This window comes from Lolium rigidum, chromosome 3, assembly GCF_022539505.1.
Source record: "Lolium rigidum isolate FL_2022 chromosome 3, APGP_CSIRO_Lrig_0.1, whole genome shotgun sequence".
Lineage (NCBI taxonomy): Eukaryota > Viridiplantae > Streptophyta > Magnoliopsida > Poales > Poaceae > Lolium > Lolium rigidum.
This window is the reverse complement of record NC_061510.1, coordinates 162,874,704-162,889,903: the sequence shown is the minus strand read 5'-3', so window position 1 is coordinate 162,889,903 and position 15,200 is coordinate 162,874,704.

Here is a 15,200-nt window from a genome sequence, read left to right as displayed (position 1 = left end):
CCCTAGAAGGCCTTTCCCCTTCAATACGGACTCTAAAAAGTGGCTGACTTAAATCCTCGCGAAAATGACATGGGCCTGGCCCAAAACTAAAGGTGACGCAGCACCATAACATGCTATGGACGAAATTATGAAGTGGGAAACTCTATATTTCGTCCATGTCTTCATCTCTTCTTATGGTGGCTTCAAAGTTCTGAAATCTCCACTTGCGGCGTCATCTTCAATCCTCAAACGCTTGCTGCCATCTCCTCCATGCGTGATCATGCTCCAATGCTTGTCCTCCTCATCCATGCTTGGTCCATCATTCCTAAGAGTAACAAACATATCTGATTTAGGCAGCATCATATTCTCATGTATGTGAGGAATTGTTCCAAGAAACGAAAGTACCTGATAGTTAAGTTGTTTGGCACGAGCTCGAGTGATTGGTCCTTGTATTTGTGTGGCTGTAGGTACAGCGGTTGTATCAAGAGATGGGATGTCCTCATCATGCCCCCTTCTTGAATTGAAGTCGTCCTCGACGAAAGCTCCTCTTCTTCACCAAAGTAAGGCTTCAAATCTGCAATGTTAAATGTAGGACTAACCGGACCCAATTCTGCAGGAAGCTCAAGTTTATATGCATTATCATTTATTTTCTCTAACACCTTAAAAGGACCAGCAGCGCGTGGCATTAGTTTCGACTTGCGCAATTCAGGAAAACGATCTTTGCGCAAATGCAACCAAACAAGATCACCAACATCAAACACAACATGTTTTCTTCCTCTATCCCCAGCAATTTTATACTTAGTATTCATGCGTGCTATGTTGTCTTTAGTAGTCTCATGCAATTTTAGTATCAATTCAGCACGGTTTGTAGCATCCAAATTATTTTGTACAGAAGATGGTAAAGGCAACAAATCAATAGGTGCACGTGGTACAAAACCATAAACAATCTCAAATGGGCACATCTTAGTGGTAGAATGCAGCGAGCGATTGTAAGCAAATTCAACATGAGGCAAACATTCTTCCCACAATTTTAAGTTCTTCTTCAAAACAGCCCGCAAGCATAGTAGACAAAGTTCTATTTACTACTTCAGTTTGTCCATCAGTTTGGGGATGACATGTAGTACTAAACAGCAATTTAGTCCCCAACTTAGCCCATAAACATCTCCAAAAGTGGCTAAGAAACTTAGTATCACGATCAGAAACAATAGTATTTGGCACACCATGTAAACGCACAATTTCGCGAAAGAACAAATCAGCAACATGTGTAGCATCATCAGTTTTGTGACATGGAATAAAATGTGCCATCTTAGAAAACCTATCCACAACAACAAAGATACTATCCCTCCCCTTCTGTGTACGAGGCAAACCCAAAACGAAATCCATAGAAATATCCTCCCAAGGTACACTAGGAACAGGAAGAGGCATATATAAACCATGTGGATTAAGTCGAGACTTAGCTTTTTGACATGTAGTGCAGCGCGCCACAAATCTCTCAACATCTCGACGCATACGTGGCCAAAAGAAGTGTGCAGCAAGTACATCCTCCGTCTTCTTCACACCAAAGTGACCCATCAATCCTCCTCCATGCGCCTCCCGTAACAACAAAAGACGAACGGAACCATCTGGGATGCATAGCTTGTTAGCACGGAACACAAATCCATCATTGAGGACGAATTTGTTCTATGTTCTACCATCTTTACAATTCAGCAACACATCTTTAAAATCAGCATCAAGCAAGTATTGTTCCTTTATGGTTTCTAATCCAAAAATCTTGAAGTCAAGTTGAGATAGCATAGTATAACGGCGCGACAAAGCATCAGCAATAACATTATCTTTACCCTTTTTGTGTTTGATAACATAAGGAAAAGACTCTATAAACTCAACCCACTTTGCATGGCGACGATTCAACTTAGCTTGACTACGAATATGCTTCAAAGATTCATGATCGGAATGTATAACAAATTCTTTAGGCCATAAATAATGTTGCCAAGTTTCTAATGTCCGAACCAGCGCATATAATTCTTTATCATAAGTAGAATAGTTCAGACTAGGCCCACTCAATTTTTCACTAAAATATGCAACAGGTTTGCCCTCTTGTAATAACACACCTCCCAAACCAATTCCACTAGCATCACATTCAAGCTCAAAAGTCTTATTGAAATCAGGAAGTTGGAGTAATGGAGCATGTGTTAACTTATCTTTCATAATCATGAAGGCGTCTTGTTGTGCATCGCCCCACACAAAGGGCACATCCTTCTTTGTAAGCTCATTCAGCGGGCGCAGCAATGGATCCAAAATCTTTAACAAAGCGCCTATAGAAGCCAGCGAGGCCAAGAAAACTCCTCACTTGTGTGACCGTCTTTGGCTGCGGCCAACTCTCAATTGCCTCAATCTTGGCTGGATCAACTTCAATTCCCTGCGCAATAACAACATAGCCAAGAAACGCAACTCGATTGGTGCAAAAGGTGCACTTCTCAAGATTACCATACAAACGTGCATCACGTAACGCATTGAAAACAGCACGTAAATGATCCAAATGTTCATCCAAAGATTTGCTATAAATCAGAATATCATCAAAGTATACCACCACAAAACGTCCAATAAAAGCACGTAAAACTTCGTTCATCAGTCTCATGAAAGTACTAGGTGCATTAGTTAAACCAAAGGGCATTACTAACCACTCATATAAGCCGAACTTAGTTTTAAACGCTGTTTTCCATTCATCTCCTAATTTCATACGAATCTGGTGGTAACCACTACGCAAATCAACTTTAGAGAACATAACAGAACCACTCAATTCATCAAGCATATCATCTAAACGAGGTATTGGATGACGGTATCGAATGGTAATATTATTAATAGTTCTACAATCAGTACACATGCGTGAAGAACCATCCTTCTTAGGTACCAAGATAATAGGAACAAGCACATGGGCTAAGAGACTCACGAATGTAACCTTTATCTTGGAGAACCTGAATTTGTCGCTGAATCTCTTTCGTCTCTTCGAGATTGGTACGGTATGGTGCACGGTTGGGCAGCGACGCTCCCGGAATCAAGTCAATCTGGTGTTCTATGCCACGGATAGGTGGTAGTCCAGGGGGAACATCTTGTGGGAACACATCAATGAATTCCTGCAAAAGGTTAGCAACCGCAGTGGAAAAGAAGGAGGCATATCCTCAAATGAAAACAGAACTTCTTTGCAAATGATAGCATAGCATTGAGTAGTGTTCACATCAAGTTCAGCAATATCAGATTTGCTAGCAAGCAAACAAGGATTTTTCAAACGAATTTCAGTAGCATGGTTCGAATCAGATTTAGTATTAGTCTTAGGTGGAACAAAATCTGCAGCAACAATCTGATTCTCACTCTTAAGTTTCTCCTCGTTTTTTACTCTACTAGCTCTAGCAAGATCATCTTTTAGTATTTGTTCAGGAGTCATAGGTTTGAGACCAATTTTCTTTCCATCATGCATAAGAGAATACTGATTAGTTTTACCATTATGAACAGATTCTCTATCAAATTGCCAAGGTCTACCAAGTAACAAAGAACAAGCTTGCATAGGTACAACATCACAATCCACAAAATCAGAATATGTACCAATGGTAAAATGCACACGTGTAGTTCTTGTTACCTTGAGCTTCCGAGAGCTCTCAAACCATTGTATGTAGTATGGATGTGTGCGCTGTCTTGTAGGAAGAGAAAGCTTCTCCACCATGTCAACGCTAGCCCGATTATTGCAGCTCCCTCCATCAATGATGATCCTTATAGCTCGCTCTTTTACAACGCCTCTTGTTTGGAACAGATTGTGGCGTTGATCATGCTCAGCTTTGCTCAATTGCACGCTCAACACACGCTGTGCAACTAAGCTCTGTACTCGATCGGCGAGCTGTCGCCTTCCATTACCTCCATCTCTCTCTCGGAATCGAGTTGGCACCATCACGTGCAGCAATAAGGGCCAATGTATCTTCATCAAAGTCACTTGCGGAATCATATTCTCCATCTTCACGCACCAACATCACACGCTTGGTTCTGCATTCTCTCTCTATGTGACCAAATCCCAAGCATTTGCGACATTGAATGTCGCGCGTCTTCCCCGTGGAGGCCATGGAAGATGAACTCCGAGGAGGACCAGCCGATGGTGTTGGTGTAGAGGCGAGGAGGTGCTCGTGATGCGTGCGCGGTGTACTTGGAGGTAGTAGGTGCTGGTGCGGTACCACGAGATTGTGGCGCTGATTGTCGCGGAGACCACGACGATGTACGACCTGCGAAACGTTAGCTCTTCTCCATGGTGGTTGACGATCCCGCACTTCACGTTCAGCTTTGCAAGCAAGATGAAACAAGCGAGTAATAGTGTTGTACTCCTTATAATCTAAAATATGCTGAATCTCTTTATTCAAACCACCAAAGAAACGAGCAAGCATAGCCTCATTATCCTCTACAATACCACAACGAATCATGCCAGCTTGCAATTCTTGATAATAGTCTTCTACAGAATTTTTTCCTTGTTCTAAGCGAGACAATTTTTTCAGCAAATCACGTTGATAATGTGGAGGAACAAAACGAGTACGCATAGCAAGTTTTAACCCAACCCATGTAGCAGGAATATTTGCTGCGTGTGTTCTACAATATTCGGACCACCAAATAGATGCGAAATCTGTGAACTCACAAGTAGCGAGCACTAACACGCAAGTGATCGTGGTATTTTAAACATGCAAAGCGTTGTTCTACTTCCAATTCCCATGTAAGATATGCATCGGGATTATATCTACCCTCAAATGGCGGAATATTCAGTTTCAGCTTAGCAACATGATCATCATCATTACGTACCGGGCGTGGAGGTGGTCGAGCGTGGCGGTTCAGCTGCCGTGGACGACCAGGTGCAGGTTGTTGGACTTCCTCGCCGTCCAGTACGTTCTCATCTACCTGCTCGTCCGCGTCCCCTTCATAATCTTCGTAGCCTTCATCAGAAGGCGCGTCATGTGCGGCTGCTGCAGTAGGAGCGGTTCCTGCAGGAATGTCCGCACGAGGAACGCGGCGTGCGCGGCGTTGCACGTTGGCGCGAGGCGGCGGTAACCGAGTCAACAACTCCTGGAACTTGGCGTCGAGCTTGGTGTTGAAAGCTGCCTCGAGGCCATCCAGCTTGTCCGCGCGCGTCGGTGAGTTTGGCATCTACGTCACCAATGCGCGCCTCGGTGTCGCGTGCATGCCCACCCAAAAGGTGGGTGAAGTGAGCATGCAACTCTTCACTCGTCATCTTGGCCGGGTCAACAGCGGCCGGTGTAGGTCCTGACATGGTTAGTACTCAAAAAGCACAAATGTATATGCCTAGAAACTACGGAATATGGTGGTTCACGCGCAATTCGTCAAGCAAAATACAAAGCTCTTACAAGTTCGTACCAAACAGGAGGAAGGTGATACGGCAACCAACAAAGATCAGCTTCTCCAAAGATTGCCAAAGCGATTACCTAGGGTCGACACAGTGCACGTGGAGACAATATGTGGAGCTGTAGGATGGCTTATATATGGTAGCAAAAACAGCAATTGTCAAAACAGCGATGCAGTATTGAAAGTATGCTCAACCACGGTACTCGTGCTGGTCCTAGGCTAGACCGTACTAGAGACGCGAGCCTAGAACACTAACGAGGTCACGGCGCGGCACACAAGCAACTAGCAGCGATGAGGTGGCGATGATGTGGCGACGCGAGGTGCGAAAAATCACTATGATAGCAAGTGTCTCAAACTGATCCCCAAGGTCTAAAAACAGTGTAGCCTCAGAAAAAATTTTGTCGAAATTTCTGGAAAGTGCTCTGAAAAGCGCGCAGGCGCCAAAAAAATGTCGCTATAACGGCCAGTGGCGAAAAGTGATCGCCAAGTTGAAAAACCAATGTAGCCAGAAAATTTTTTCGGAGGCGGTTCCAGACTTTTTTTTTTTTTGCTCTCCTTCCAATTCTTTACTGGCGGCCGAAACTTATCTCACGGAAATTTTTCTGCAGCGCAGGATGATATTAGAAGGTAACAACTAAGTAGGAAAAACAATAAAACTTAATTCTACACGGGCTCTGTCGCGGCAGAGAAACAACACGAATCTGTGTCGCGGTAGGAAACGGGGTATATGGTGGATACAGATGTATGTGGCAGGGTGTATATGGCAGTGGCGGAAGTATATGGCAGGGTGTATATGGCCGTGGCGGAAGTATTTGGCAGGGGGTATATGGCGGTGGCGGAAGTATATGGTGGTGGTGGTGGCGGTGATCTGCGTATGGTGCGAGTGGCGGCGGCGGCGTGACTAATATGACAAAACTCGAAACTCTAAAGGAACTAGACGCTAAGACCAGCAACTCGACACGAAGATGCAGACACAAATTCAACTATGCAAAACTGAAAAGACAATGCAAAGGCGTGGCAGGGGTTTATGGGGCGAGATGATCTAAACCCTAACTGTATTTTTTGGCTTTTTCGTGGTTTATGGGTATGATGGCAGATGCAATCTACACTAGGAAAACAGTAAAATCTCACCGAGCAACCTGAAATCTGATACCACTTGATAGGGCAAAGGTGTCCGATCTTTCGATGAGAGTATGATAACGTCGATTTGTTGGTGGAGTTCGTGCTTGACGATCCGACTACACGTGCAAAGCTCGTGCGCCAATGCAATCGCTAGGACAATCTCCGGGAGTTACCGATCTTGCGGATGCACGATCAGCCCGACCAGACGAGGGTCTTAATTCCTACCTGAAATCGAGAACAAGTAAGAACTAATATTGCAATCAGAATATTGCGGATATGGATGAAAGCTTTATTGAATAAGGTGGGATTCCGAATAGTCGGTCTTGTTCGGGCGTTGGCCTCAAAAGAAGTACACGAGAGTTGCAGCGATGGCTAACTTTTAATCTAATCAAAATCCGAGTCTAAACGTGACGGCTATGGGGGTATTTAAAGGAGGAAAAGGTGGGGTTTCGGCCAACCATACGTATGGTGGTCGAACCAAACCCTAGAAGGCCTTTCCCCCTTCAATACGGACTCTAAAAAGTGGCTGACTTAAATCCTGCGAAAATGACATGGGCCTAGCCCAAAACTAAAGGTGACGCAGCACCATAACATGCTATGGACGAAATTATGAAGTGGGAAACTCTATATTTCGTCCATGTCTTCATCTCTTCTTATGGTGGCTTCAAAGTTCTGAAATCTCCACTTGCGGCGTCATCTTCAATCCTCAAACGCTTGCTGCCATCTCCTCCATGCGTGATCATGCTCCAATGCTTGTCCTCCTCATCCATGCTTGGTCCATCATTCCTAAGAGTAACAAACATATCTGATTTAGGCAGCATCATATTCTCATGTATGTGAGGAATTGTTCCAAGAAACGAAAGTACCTGATAGTTAAGTTGTTTGGCACGAGCTCGAGTGATTGGTCCTTGTATTTGTGTGGCTGTAGGTACAGCGGTTGTATCAAGAGATGGGATGTCCTCATCACCGAGAGGAGGGTGGCGGTGAGCCGGCGGACCGGCGGACCGGCTGGGATGACCATGGGGGCGCGGCGCCGGATGGGGACGGCGGCGGTGGTCGCCTGGAGGAGGCGCTGCAGGAGAGTTCATGGAGGAGGGCGGCCTAAACGAGGAGAGTGGTGGTGGCGCGGTGCCTCGAGCTCGAGAAGTTCTTCCACAACCGGCAGGGATTCGAGATCTGGCGGATCGAGCGATGCACGGACGAAGCTCGCATGGCCCCGACAATCCATGGCGCTGCGAACCCCGGCTGGAACACATCGTCATCATCTTACTCCCCTCGCTGATTGAGCTTCTCTTTCTCATTTCATCCTGGAAAAAAAAATTCTATTTGCATCTAGGGTTTGGATGTTCAGGAGGTTCTTACAGGAACTGCGACAACAGGTATCATTGCCATTTCATGGAGCTCATGGATGCTGCAGGTATGCCCGTCCTCCACATCTTTCTTTCCCCTCTACTCCACCATGCGCATTGTCATCACTTTCTGACTTACCGTTGTTTTTGAAGGATGCAGAAGACCACCCGCAGATGTGTTTTTAGATAATGGCCTACATGTGCTTAGCAGGAAGTATGAACTATGAGGTGGATAGAAAATCTCATTGCTTTGGTTTGGTTCCTAATTTCAAAGAGGTGTGTTTTAACTTCTACTTGTATTTTTTGCACAAGAGTGTTGTACCAGGTTATTCGTCAAAATTATTTACAGCCCATGGCATGTGCAGTGGTGGGAACCTTGGCCTGGGTGTGTGTGCGCAATGTTCATCTCTGCTACTTTTGCCTTCTGCAGGTTCTTTCGTTTGCAAAGTTGAGGATGTGGCAGTGACAATGGTTCTCCACAAGTTCCAGAACTTGTGACTCTTGGCATCAATGTGTATGCTTCTCCGTTCTTGAACCCTTCTTAGTGATTTGATTAATTGGATATAATATCAGACCATTTGTGAATCCTTATGGTCAATGCAGAAATTTATGCCTGGATTTATGACAAATGGATTTATGACAAATAGCCTTATATGTTTGTGGGATACTACATCAAAATCACATGTCTGTAATAGTTTTTCAAATGTCTATAATATGTTTTTGGGTGTATATGCTAACATGATTGACATATGAAGCAAGTGGGCAATAGCTTTTCCTGCTGTGTTAGCCTATGAACAACAGCTTACTTAATTGCTTATTTGCGCCTACTGATGAATTAGTGTTACTTGGATAGCTACTACTATCTAGAGGTTTGCATAGGCCAAAATCTGGAAGGTGCAGTTTGCCCGATTGATTTAACCAGCACTTCTCCTGTATTTCCACACTAAAGCTTAATCGAATAGCCAATATAGAACTTCTGCTATATGGCCTCAACTAAAACTTAATCAAATAGCTATATGTAATTAGAGCAGCGACCACTATTGCTAAATTTTAGTTGCACTGATAGTCCATCTGCGAGTGGGCCAATCTTTCCTTCAATGTCAGATTTGTGCAATGGCATTTCTTATAGCTGTCAGAAGTCTCAGCCTTAGTGACTATGGTTTCCGGCCCATGGCTTGGATGGTTGGTTGAGGTATCTGTAGATGTTGATGTGTTGTTTAAATACAGGGGTGTCTGCAAGGTCACCAATAGTCCGAGAGGATGGTCAGGATCTTACAAGTAATTGTTATCGGTTATTCCTTGCGTCTATCAGGTGCTCACTTTTAATGTGTTGGTTTTATTAGAACGAAATAACCTGCAGGTTTGTAGTTACAAAGTCCACACACCTGGTTAGATGCAAGATCATCCATCGGTGGCGCCACCTCCAGCATCAGACAAGGTGTCACCAGCTGTCGTGTTCAACTCCCATATGTTGGCCCTTAGCTCAGGTACGGTGCTTGGCCCTTTGCTCAGGTGCGGTGCTTGACAAAATTTTGCACCTACATTCTTCTTTAGACATGAGTCATGGCGTGGCAGCTGGAGCTTCCATGAAAATGGGCCTCACCATGAGTGGTTGTGCTACGGTGCACTTGCAGGTTGCCTCTTTCTACACATGTAATGAGAATCTCAAGAAATTTCTCACGCAAGTGGAGGTTCAGTGGTTTGAGCAATATACAGTGCATAAGATTATTTTTCATCCATGTAATCAAATTTTCCTAGAGCTTTTTATCTGCATCTCACTTGAATATAGGAAATAGAATTTCCCTGGTTTCTAGCAGAACGTCCCTAGCAGAACATAGATCAATGTCATTATTTATTTAGGTTAGGAGGCTAATGTCTCTCTGTAACCACCCATCCATTTCTACATGCTTTCTACCTCATTATTTTGGTTCACCATATTCCTTTTGCTGTATTTGATGCATGTCTGAGTTTCTGCTTTTTTTAGTGCAATGAGAACTCTATGTATATGCATTTATTTATTTACTCTGAGGCTAATTTAAATTTGACCGATGATGCAGTGCTACAGGCTTGCTAATATGCAATTTCTGTTATCATGTAATTCCAGGTACATCTTTCAGAGAAAATAAGCAAATCTCATTCTAGGAAGGTATGAGCTATATTTGCTTCGTTAAATGTTAATGTATTTTGTCACACTGTTTCGGTTAAAATGTTTTCTTGATGAGGAGTTTATGCAAATATATAAAACTAAAATAAGCTAAGCTATCATTATGACGCTTCCTATTGCGATTAATTAGTTTTAAAAGTGCTCATTAGTGCTCTGTTCACAATGTTGCTGCAAACAAAAGGGTACAAACTTCTCCGGCTTGAACACTACTTTTCCTCTCAAGTTTGTGGTCTATTATTCAGGGGCTGATGCCATGTTTACAGCTGGTTCTTTATCAAGATTATGCCAATTACTCATTGCTGTCAAATATACATGCAAGCTCCTTCTTTTACAATGAAACTACATTATTTCGTTTTCATGGGGCGCAAATTTAGTTCCTTACCGTATGGGAGTATGCATTTAATTTATGTACTAATTTTCATTTTATAAATGGAGATAGTGTGCTACTACAGAGGCAGAGAGTGCCCTGGAGAGATTTCAGAGGGTAACAGGTAGGGATGAGGTCGAAGGAGATCGAAACACGTAGGCACGGTCCTGAAACGCTAATAAGAGGCGGCGATGAAAAAGTTGTTTCAGGCTGATGGTTCCCTTTTGATTTTTAGCTACTCTCTTTTCGATGTCGGTGGAAGTGATGAAGTTATAAGAGTTGCATTCCCTTTGTTTGTTACACTGTGCCTGTAATTTGTCACAGTTACCCATATCTATTTTCTTTGGTACACAATGATAAAATGTGTGTGTTAATATCATTTGTGCAATTAGTATCTAATTTTCCACCATTAGTTCTTTGAAGCCATATGTATGACCTGCAGAACTAAAGACTACTTATAAGAGTTTACTGATTTTGTGTTTTACATCATCACCTATAAGGGTGAAATTTTTAAATCGGTTATGTGATTGACAAGGTTTGTGGTGCCCGCTGATTGTTTGATTTAACAATTGTTCTGTGCACACAAAAAATTGTTGCAAATTACGTGACCTATGTGTATAAATCATCCTTTTCCTAATAATTACCCACCATGGTGAAACATCATGATGTTTTTAAAATGCTTCGTGGAAATAGTTCTCAGCCAATTTTTATCTGTGCATTAGGCATCTTATCAAATTATATTGGTTATGCACTTATGCCCCTCTTAAATACTATTTGCTGTCAAGTTATCTCCATCGTTTCTTCCCAGCTGTCCTTGCTGCACATGTTTCTCTATTTTTCGTTCACTTATAAATTTCACTAATTATTGATAGAAAGAGGCCTGTCCCAACTTGCTTGGGAAAAAGGCTTTCATGTTGTTGTTGTTTGATTGATAGAAAGAGCAGATGTTAATATATGTTCTTCTTTAAGTCTAGCAATATTTTATGTTCTCCTTCTCTCTAAAAGAATGTGCTTCTATGCAGGCCATCACCTGATAGTGTTCATCTCTACATGTGGTAGTATATCTATCCTATATTTTTACCACTAGGTGGCTTTTCTATGTTGATGTATTTCATATTGTCTGTTTCTGTTTGATATTTCCAGTTATTTCATTTGTCTTAAAAACAGGTTGATGAGATGACTCTCCCAGAGACGCCAACAATGGTCGTAAAAGTTAGGGATTCACCCGTGAAGCTCTATAAACTCGCCTCCTCAGGTTGAATCAGAAGAGGTGGTACCCTGCATGCTATGCACATTTTCTTGTGTTATTTGTGCTAGGTTGGTCATGTCTTATGGTTTACTTTACTTCTACACCTTGGTTCAACTGTAGCTGATAATCTAAATGAGCCATCTGAACCATCTACCACGGTTTGGACAAATAAGAGGTGGCTTCTATTCTTAGTGTCGAAACAATCTCCATGTATCTATAAGTTCGTGTGGTATGTTTGTATGTCCTATGCTGATCGAGGTCTTCTGTAAAACGATTATAGGCGCAGACGACATCGCAGAAAGCTCAGGCGGATGGAGAAAGCATGAAGAAAGCCTAGATCAAAGTCAGGTACACAATCTGAAAAGGATATTCATAGATGTTTTATGCAATATTTGGATACTCTTGCAAGTTTTTTTTACGCTTCCTTTCAAGTTTTTGTGAGGAGTAAATAAGGAATCAAGTGTGGCATCTACTTTTGACTGTAAAGTAAATGATGAACCTATGTTCATGATATTGATGAGAAACAAAGCATGTTCTGTTTTTCATTGCTTTGTTGTCTTGAACTTAGTTGGTGATGCAGCTTGCAAGTGGATGTACTTCTCCATTTATTTGTTTACCCTGGACTCAATAGATTGTGTTATTCCCAACCTTGTAGCTTCCCACAAACAAAAGGGTTATGATATGGGGCATTAGTACGAAAGTTTAGTCAAATCTGCTCCTATATTCTATTTTATGTTTGCTTTTGGCATCTTATTTTCCCTCCTGTCACATTGTTATTTATTGGTGAATCAATCCGAATTGAAACCGAAAAATATGTAATGAGTTTGATCCAAAACAACAATCTGTGTGCATTTACTTCTGCCTTATCAACTGCCAATGCTCTTAATTTGAAGTCAATGCTCATTAAAATGGTTAGCAATAATGTTAGTAGGAGAACAATTTTGGAAGGATTTATGACTGAATGTACATTTAAAACCGAGAGCGTGAACTGTAATTGAGCTTTATTCAGATTTGGGCACTTTTTATTTATTGCGGATTCAGAACGAACTATAATTGAGCTTTATTCAGTAGAATAAAACAAGCGCATTTTCGAAAACTGTGCAGCTGCAAGTTCTTTGCAATTTATCTAGGTGTGTTCATGTAGTAGTGCGGACAATCTGTGTTGCTGCAGTCTCAAGGTAGTGAGCGATTAACAACACCATGTTGCATACATGGTCCATGGTTTTTCCATTTTTTAATGCAGAAGCAGGACTAAACATTTTCAGCTTTGTTTTTGGTAAAACTTATTGACAAGGTTGATTAGAAATTTTATCCTTTTCTTTACATATCAAGACGACATCTCCGACGGAGTATTTCGTCCTACAGTCTGCTTCCTTGAGCTGGCTGCGTGGTTCAGCGGTCATTATTCATTTCGTCGTCTTCTCTTCAATTCGGTATTTAGTCATTTATGGCTTGGTTTCTGCTTGATCTTTGTTTTTAGGCTGTAGTAGATGCACCACACACCTAATGTGCATAATCATTAGTGGTACATAATTTATCCCCATGGCAATATCATCTGCTCATTAAGAAGGCCAGCATCATTGATGGTAGCGCTGACCAGCAAGCTGCCTTTTGCCCTTGCCGTGGTCAATCTTGGTTGCCTTCACACGGATGGATTTAGTGGCGTATTGTGTGTGAACATAGAAACTGAATCTCATGGCCATTAAGTACAACTTCAATCCACGATCACCGCATTTTGACATTTTTTATTTTCTTGTTTACCACCAATCTGCCATTTTCAGTTTAGAAGTAGATCATCTGCCATTTTCAATTTAGAAGTAGATCATCGGCCTAGCGTGCTCCTTGGTTTCACTCATGTTGCTTTGCATAGTTAGTGCCGAGATGAGAAAGTGTAATTCTTTCTCACCTTCCCTCTCAGCTTAGTCTCCATTTAACTGTACCAATAGCAAACATGACTATTTTGTTGCATCTGTGAGTATTTATTTACTTCTGGCAAAAACAGTTTTGTATACGAGACTTTCCTTCGTGCCACTATTTTCGTGGTGGTGTATGTGTTATCACCAGAATTTGACCGAGTCAGAGGTGGGCCGCGATCAAGATGGGCTTGAAGAAATATATATAGAAGGAATACGTGGATCGGCCTTTTATACCAAGTTGGGCTTAATTGCCCGTGTATCTGTAACATATTAGATCGTATTTTAGTTTAGAGATAGAATCTTACTCGTGCACGGTTTAGTGCACGCCCACATTAGAAAGTCCGCTGGACTATAAATATGTACCTAGGGTTTATGGAATAAACAACAACCAACGTTCAACCACAAACAAATCTCGGCGCATCGCCAACCCCTTCGTCTCGAGGGTTTCTACCGGTAAGCATCATGCTGCCTAGATCGCATCTTGCGATCTAGGCAGCACAAGCCTGCCTACGTTGTTCATGCGTTGCTCGTACCGAAGCCTTTTTGATGGCGAGCAACGTAGTTAGCTTAGACATGTTAGGGTTAGCATTGTTCTTCATGTTACATGCTTTCGTAGTGCAACCCTTGCATGTCTAGCCGCCCTTACGCCTATCTTAGGCGTAGGGCGGCACCCCGCTTGATCGTAGTTTAGTAGATCTGATCCGTTACGATTGCTCCTTGTTCTACAAGGATTAGTTTAATATCTGCAATAGTTAGGCCTTACGAAGGGGGAGGATCCAGCGGCACGTAGGGTGTCGTTCGTTGGCCCTAAGCAGGATGTTCCGAGGATCAACCTCGTGTTGGTTTTTAGGCCTTGCTTAGGATCGGCTTACGATCACCGTGCGTGGCCGCGAGGCCCAACTCCGGAGTAGGACGATCCGATTATGCGGTGAAAACCCCACATCGTCGTAGATCTCATTAGCTTCACCATGATCAAGCAGGACCACCATATATTCGGACACCTCGTCTGAATCATGGGTGGATCGGCTCTTTGAGCCGATTCACGGGATAACCTGAGAGCCGATCGAGGCTCGTATTTAACGTTTACGTGTGTGCCTCCGCAGAAACTAAGCGAGGCATCATCCACACCTTCCCGACCAGGTATAGGTCAGGTGGCACGCCCTTTGATAAACATCGGTGCGTGCGACCGGGAGGCTTTGCGGGCCGTCGCTCAGAGGGACTAGGGCCAGCCGCAGCCCTTAGTTGTTCCCGGCTCTACGGTGTTGCCCGTCTCTGCCCGCCAGTGGGTTTCTGACGTCAACACATTCTGGCACGCCCGGTGGGACACCCGACGACATCCACGACATCGCCATCTACATCCAAGATGGCGGAAGACACTCCGGTCACATACGCGGATCTGCCTGATGAGCTCAAGAAGAAGCATGACGAGATCAAGGCAACCCTCGAAGCCGAACTCATCGGCTCCTTCCACCGAACCCGCTCCCATGGCGTCAGGTGGAAGGGTTTCACACCTGAAGGCGCGCTCGATGGAGTGGACCTGTCCGCCCCGTCAGAAGAACGCACCAGGTCGCTGCGGCAGGAGATCAACTACATGGTGGCTCATTCGCTGCACCGCCACTCCGAGAGCCTGGTGAACACCTTGGAGCGTGTCGCTCTGCGCGTCGTTCAG